Source organism: Macrosteles quadrilineatus, unplaced genomic scaffold, assembly GCF_028750875.1.
Source record: "Macrosteles quadrilineatus isolate MER2022 unplaced genomic scaffold, UCM_ALF_1.0 Scaffold_4__1_contigs__length_99947679, whole genome shotgun sequence".
NCBI lineage: Eukaryota > Metazoa > Arthropoda > Insecta > Hemiptera > Cicadellidae > Macrosteles > Macrosteles quadrilineatus.
In genome coordinates this window covers 94,404,292-94,410,291 of record NW_026542597.1, presented here as the reverse complement: position 1 = coordinate 94,410,291, position 6,000 = coordinate 94,404,292, and the positions used below count along the sequence as shown (strand labels likewise).

Below are 6,000 nucleotides of genomic sequence, written 5' to 3'. Positions count from 1 at the left end.
ATATATATATATATATATACATGTATATATATGAATTTGAATGGATGGTGTTTTTGGCCTCTAGGGACCTCAAAACGAAAAATAAAACGGTCCCGGGTCCAGGTCTTACCATGAGTACTACGGTAATAGCTTATTCCCTATATGGGAAATTCGCTAAAACACTTAAACACTCTCATTCTTTACAGAAACGTACACAACCATGTGACACGAGGTTAAAACAAAATCTGTAGACCCTCACAAGACTGCGACCAAGTTTCTAACACGAAGCTAAAGGTCCTTTTCAATTTGCTTTCCTCTTTGTCAGCTCAGATGTGTCGTTTTTTTCTAGCCTAGATAGTTTTAAAAATGTGATCTATGCATGGTTGATTAAGGCCCTCTTACAACCTTAAAGAATTTTTTGGAGCAGACTTTAGCTCTAATTAATAATTTGTCATGATATTTTTCAAAAATAGCTACTCTTATTTATAGCTTTGTAGAATGAACCCTTATTTAGCTTTAGTGTAGCATGTTTTACTGTTGTATGACTGACTTGTAAATTTCAAGTTTCCATGACCAGATCGATTGAATTGCCTAAAGATCAATATGTCTTATGCCTTGTTACATTACAATATAGGCATGCCGTTGCGACGCTGTCACACGCCCCGAGGTCTTGTAGCCTACTAGAGGTGGAATGGCTCATAATTGAGTTTGTTGTGTGACGCAAGCCATGCAACATATATGTTAACTGACAATAAAGGAATATTTGATTTGATTTGTTTGGCTAGTAAAAAAAACTATGCTCATTTTCCTTTGCACTCGCCATTAATAAAACGTACCATATGACGCCAAAACTCCAATCCAATTTAGTAAATTAGGAAAGTTGGCTGTGAAATGGGGTGATTTCTGAATGAAATTATACATTAAGAGATTATTTACTACGAGATTGTATATTATGAGATTATGGGCTACAATTTAACACTATACGAGATTAAAAGCAAAAAGACTTTAAAGAATTGTATGACGTTACGAGATTATGATTATAAGTTACAAGAATACAGGCATACAGGCATAGATAAAACGTGTTGGTTAGTCTATGATACAGGTTACGAGATTACACAGCGAGCGAGCACAGAATATAAATTTCTATTCTGTGCTCTCTGATTATACATAACAAGATTAATATGTTACGAGATAACATGTGTTTCAGAAATCAAATCAGCTGAATTTGTTGTCTGTCAAGTGTCAAGCACTTGCCTATAACGAAGTGACTATTCGCACGTCAAAATGCTCCACAGCCCGTTCCCGTTCCAGTTTTCTGTTACAGTTCCAGTATTACAAAATAATGCAACGGGAACTTTCAGAACGTTCAGTTTCAGTTACTGTACTTCTAAGTTTTAAGAAGCCTTGAATTGAAACGTTCAAGAACAATAATTGATGGAGCCAGAAAGAAAGGTGTTACAAGTAAAAAAAAACATACACACACAAATGATAATTTGAAACATTATTCACCGGCGACGGGATGGTTACCGTCTCTTAATTGACTTACAGATGCATACACAGTGGTACATGGAAAGTACAAGCTCGGGAAAGCGGCCAAATAAAAAATTATAAGATTTTAAGTAGGCCAATTAAGATTTTACTTGTAAGCTCTTACATCTAACACTGTAAAATGTTAAGCTTTAAGCCGATGACAGCCTGGTGATTTACTAATATTTTATCCTAATGCCTAGCCTACTTCTGGGCTATCTAGGCCAACATAGGCCTACCAATATTAGGCCCTACCTTTTATAGGCCTAGCCTTTGATATGGTAAAGGTAAAGTAGGCTAACATCAGGCCTGGCCTAGGCTTAAAGTTTTTTTACGATTCCTATATTGAATCTTCTAATGTGTATTTCTAATACACGTTTTATTATTGGCCAGCACCTATATTTTCCACTGCTTATAACCTCTCTGGCTCTGTTCAACTCTTTTACCTTTCTCTTTACGAAGCTGTGGTTTATCCCATCCATTTCGATTTCGGCTAATATGAGCGAGGTACTGGTACTACCACCGTTACCGTTCCTAATACTAGGATATATTTGTGTCCAACCTGTTCCCAAACAGCTATAACAGCTACTAGATTAGGAACGTAATGTGACGTCATTTGGAGCAGACGTGCGAATAGCCAATGCCGAGCTATAATAAGGATTAAGGAAGTGGAAGTGTCAAGTCGAAGTCATTCATTGGAGTCAAGCAAGAAGCAAGTCAAGGTTGGGTTGAGTCGTTGAGTGAGGTTGAGGTTGGTTATCAGTTATCATCATACTGTCGCTCTGTCAAAACAATTGATTATTCTTTTGTTTCAAAGAAATTCGACGAGTGGCAAACTGTAATTTGGCCTAATAAAAAATAATCTGCTTAATAAAGCCTTTAAACTTGTAATGAAATAAACATTTTTTTATAGGTCTTCAATCTTTTAAGGTTACATAAAAGTGTCGTTTTTGGTAATAGGCTAACCGGATTGATTGCACAAGAGTGACCATGGCCCCATAGATTGTTAGGTAAGCTACAACAGAGTTGATATTAGAATAAATTTAACGTAAGTTACTAGGCCTATTATTGCTCATTAGTCTTTTAACATTTATTAGGCTGTATAGGCCTATTGGTGTGAACCTGGCAATAACTTGGCAATAAGTAGTGCGCGCGCCACAAAAAATCTATTGCTGGCCGTTTTGCAGAAATATACGTCCGCGATGCATATTACCGATTATGCCAACAGATAGAGGACACTTTAACGGACACGACAGTATCAACATTATGTACCTGGGGAGTAGGATAAGGGGGGTAAAATCGGCAAAAAGTAGTGCGCGCGCCACAAAAAATCTATTGCTGGCCGTTTTGCGGCAAAATACGTCCGCGATGCATATTACCGATTATGCCAACAGATAGAGGACACTTTAACGGACACGACAGTATCAACATTATGTACCTGGGGAGTAGGTTAAGGGGGTTAAAATGAGCAATAAGTAGTGCGCACGCCCGAAAAAATCTATTGCTGGCCGCTTTGCGGCAAAATACGTCCGCGATGCATATTACCGATTATGCCAACAGATAGAGGACACTTTAACGGACACGACAGTATCAACATTATGTACCTGGGGAGTAGGATAAGGGGGGTAAAACCGGCAAAAAGTAGTGCGCGCGCCGCAAAAAATCTATTGCTGGCCGCTTTGCGGCAAAATACGTCCGCGATGCATATTACCGATGATGCCAACAGATAGAGGACACTTTAACGGACACGACAGTATCAACATTATGTACCTGGGGAGTAGGATAAGGGGGGTAAAATCGGCAAAAAGTAGTGCGCGCGCCACAAAAAATCTATTGCTGGCCGTTTTGCGGCAAAATACGTCCGCGATGCATATTACCGATTATGCCAACAGATAGAGGACACTTTAACGGACACGACAGTATCAACATTATGTACCTGGGGAGTAGGATAAGGGGGGTAAAACCGGCAAAAAGTAGTGCGCGCGCCGCAAAAAATCTATTGCTGGCCGCTTTGCGGCAAAATATGTCCGCAATGCATATTACCGATGATGCCAACAGATAGAGGACACATTAACGGACACGACAGTATCAACATTATGTACCTGGGGAGTAGGTTAAGGGGGTTAAAATAAGCAATAAGTAGTGCGCGCGCCCGAAAAAATCTATTGCTGGCCGCTTTGCGGCAAAATACGTCCGCGATGCATATTACCGATGATGCCAACAGATAGAGGACACTTTAACGGACACGACAGTATCAACATTATGTACCTGGGGAGTAGGTTAAGGGGGTTAAAATGAGCAATAAGTAGTGCGCGCGCCACAAAAAATCTATTGCTGGCCGTTTTGCGGCAAAATACGTCCGCGATGCATATTACCGATTATGCCAACAGATAGAGGACACTTTAACGGACACGACAGTATCAACATTATGTACCTGGGGAGTAGTATAAGGGGGGTAAAACAGGCAAAAAGTAGTGCGCGCGCCGCAAAAAATCTATTGCTGGCCGTTTTGCGGCAAAATACGTCCGCGATGCATATTACCGATGATGCCAACAGATAGAGGACACTTTGACGGACACGACAGTATCAACATTATGTACCTGGGGAGTAGGATAAGGGGGGTAAAATCGGCAAAAAGTAGTGCGCGCGCTACAAAAAATCTATTGCTGGCCGTATTGCGGCAAAATACGTCCGCGATGCATATTACCGATTATGCCAACAGATAGAGGACACTTTAACGGACACGACAGTATCAATATCATGTACCTGGGGGATAAGTTAGGGGGGGTAAAATCAGCAGTAAGTAGTGCGTGCGCCCGATAAAATCTATTGCTGGCCGTATTGCGGAAAAATACGTCCGCGAGCAATATTAACGAAGATGCCAACAGATAGAGGACACTTTAACGGACACGACAGTATCAACATGATGTACCTGGGGGATAAGTTAAGGGGGGTAAAATCAGCAATAAGTAGTGCACGCGCCCTGTCGTGTTGATACGCGACAGTATCAACCACGATTACTAGAAAAATACCAGTATGGATCATAAACATAAACAAATGACGTTTTTGGCCCGAAAATAAACATTATTTAACATTGCTTAAATTGAACTGCCAAAACATATGTTCAATGCTATTAGTATAGGATTCGGGCCAGCGACGTAATTTGTTTATGTTTATGATCCATACCGGTACATTATAGGTCATTACAGAGCGTCACCTGATAGAGGACACATTAACCGTGTATCAATCATTACAACTCTGTTTTAATAACATTGAAATAAATTAATATTTTGCTGAATAATTATATTAATGTAATAGACTACTTCAAGTATTTTATTTAGTAGGTTAGTCTTTCTGTTGTCTACTCTACTCGTCTACTAAACATGTTATTGACATAGCAAATAATTCGAAACTAATTAGCATTGGTATGTTCAAAGATTAGTCTGTAAATACCTCAAAACACCTCAAAAGAAACTTATTTTAAAATCACATTTCACCTCAGACGTTAACACCTTGGTGAATCACAAAAAAATTGTAGTTAATAATGAATCTGGTAGAGGCAGTACTGTGGACAATAATTACAATGTGAATGAATTATCTGCTGACAAGAGTTTAAATATTAGTACATGTAACACAATACCAACTGACGCTCAATTGCCAAGTGATGATGAATTGCCAACTGAATTGCAAGTTTACGATGACAATGCAGATAAAGGAAAAATACCTTTAACTGTTGACAGTAACGGCGTAACAATGGAATTTCCTGTGGTTGCCCCAGTTGAAGAAAAACAAAAAAAAGGACCTTGTAAACGACAGTACAAATGTGATGGTAATATTGGCGAATTTTCCATAGAACCTTCAAAATGGTATGAAATGATAAATGAGAACGGGAAATTGATAACTTCTGTTTATCCAACAATAATTAGTGACTACTTCTACAACATAAGTAAGGGTTGTGTTATTCAAATGAAAAGTGTTAATTATTCAGGCAAGAACAATAGTAAAAGGAGAAAGATTACTGGCAACTATGAAAAGCTTCTCACTATCTATGCCTACTGCAGCCACAATAATGAAACAACATTTAAATTACATGTTTACCAAAGTTGTAGTTTTCTTGACATAAAAGTGGTTGTTTATAGTAATACAACTAAATGCTACCATCCCCCAAAAAAAACCAGAAACCTAAGTGGAATTGCTAGAGATACAATGATGCATAACTTAATTAACACCAGTCCGTCACTAACAAGATTAAAATGTGTAAAACAGTGTGATATTGCAGGATTGAAATTGAATAATACCCAGGCCGTCAAGTCTTACTCTGTATATCGTAAGGCCAAATCAGAAGCGTTAGCTGTAGATGACTTGCATGAAAACCCAATGTTGGACTTGTTTATGATGCGGGAATATGAGGAGAAGTCAGCAGACGATAGATATGTTCAACATGTATCACATCCATTTGAGGTAATGATGTACAGTAAAGAGGTGCTACAACTG

At 38.8% G+C, this 6,000-nt stretch overlaps 1 protein-coding gene across 1 annotated transcript in view; it reads left to right on the top strand.

Annotated features, from left to right (window-relative positions):
- The first annotated feature begins 2,266 nt into the window (after positions 1 to 2,266).
- Positions 2,267 to 6,000, top strand: part of LOC128991495 (phospholipid-transporting ATPase ABCA1-like) — a 236,586-nt gene continuing 232,852 nt past the window's right edge. Inside the window, exon 1 of the mRNA XM_054414419.1 lies at positions 2,267 to 2,516. The gene's annotated coding sequence lies outside the window, so the exon portion shown is untranslated. The remainder of the gene's footprint in view (positions 2,517 to 6,000) is intronic.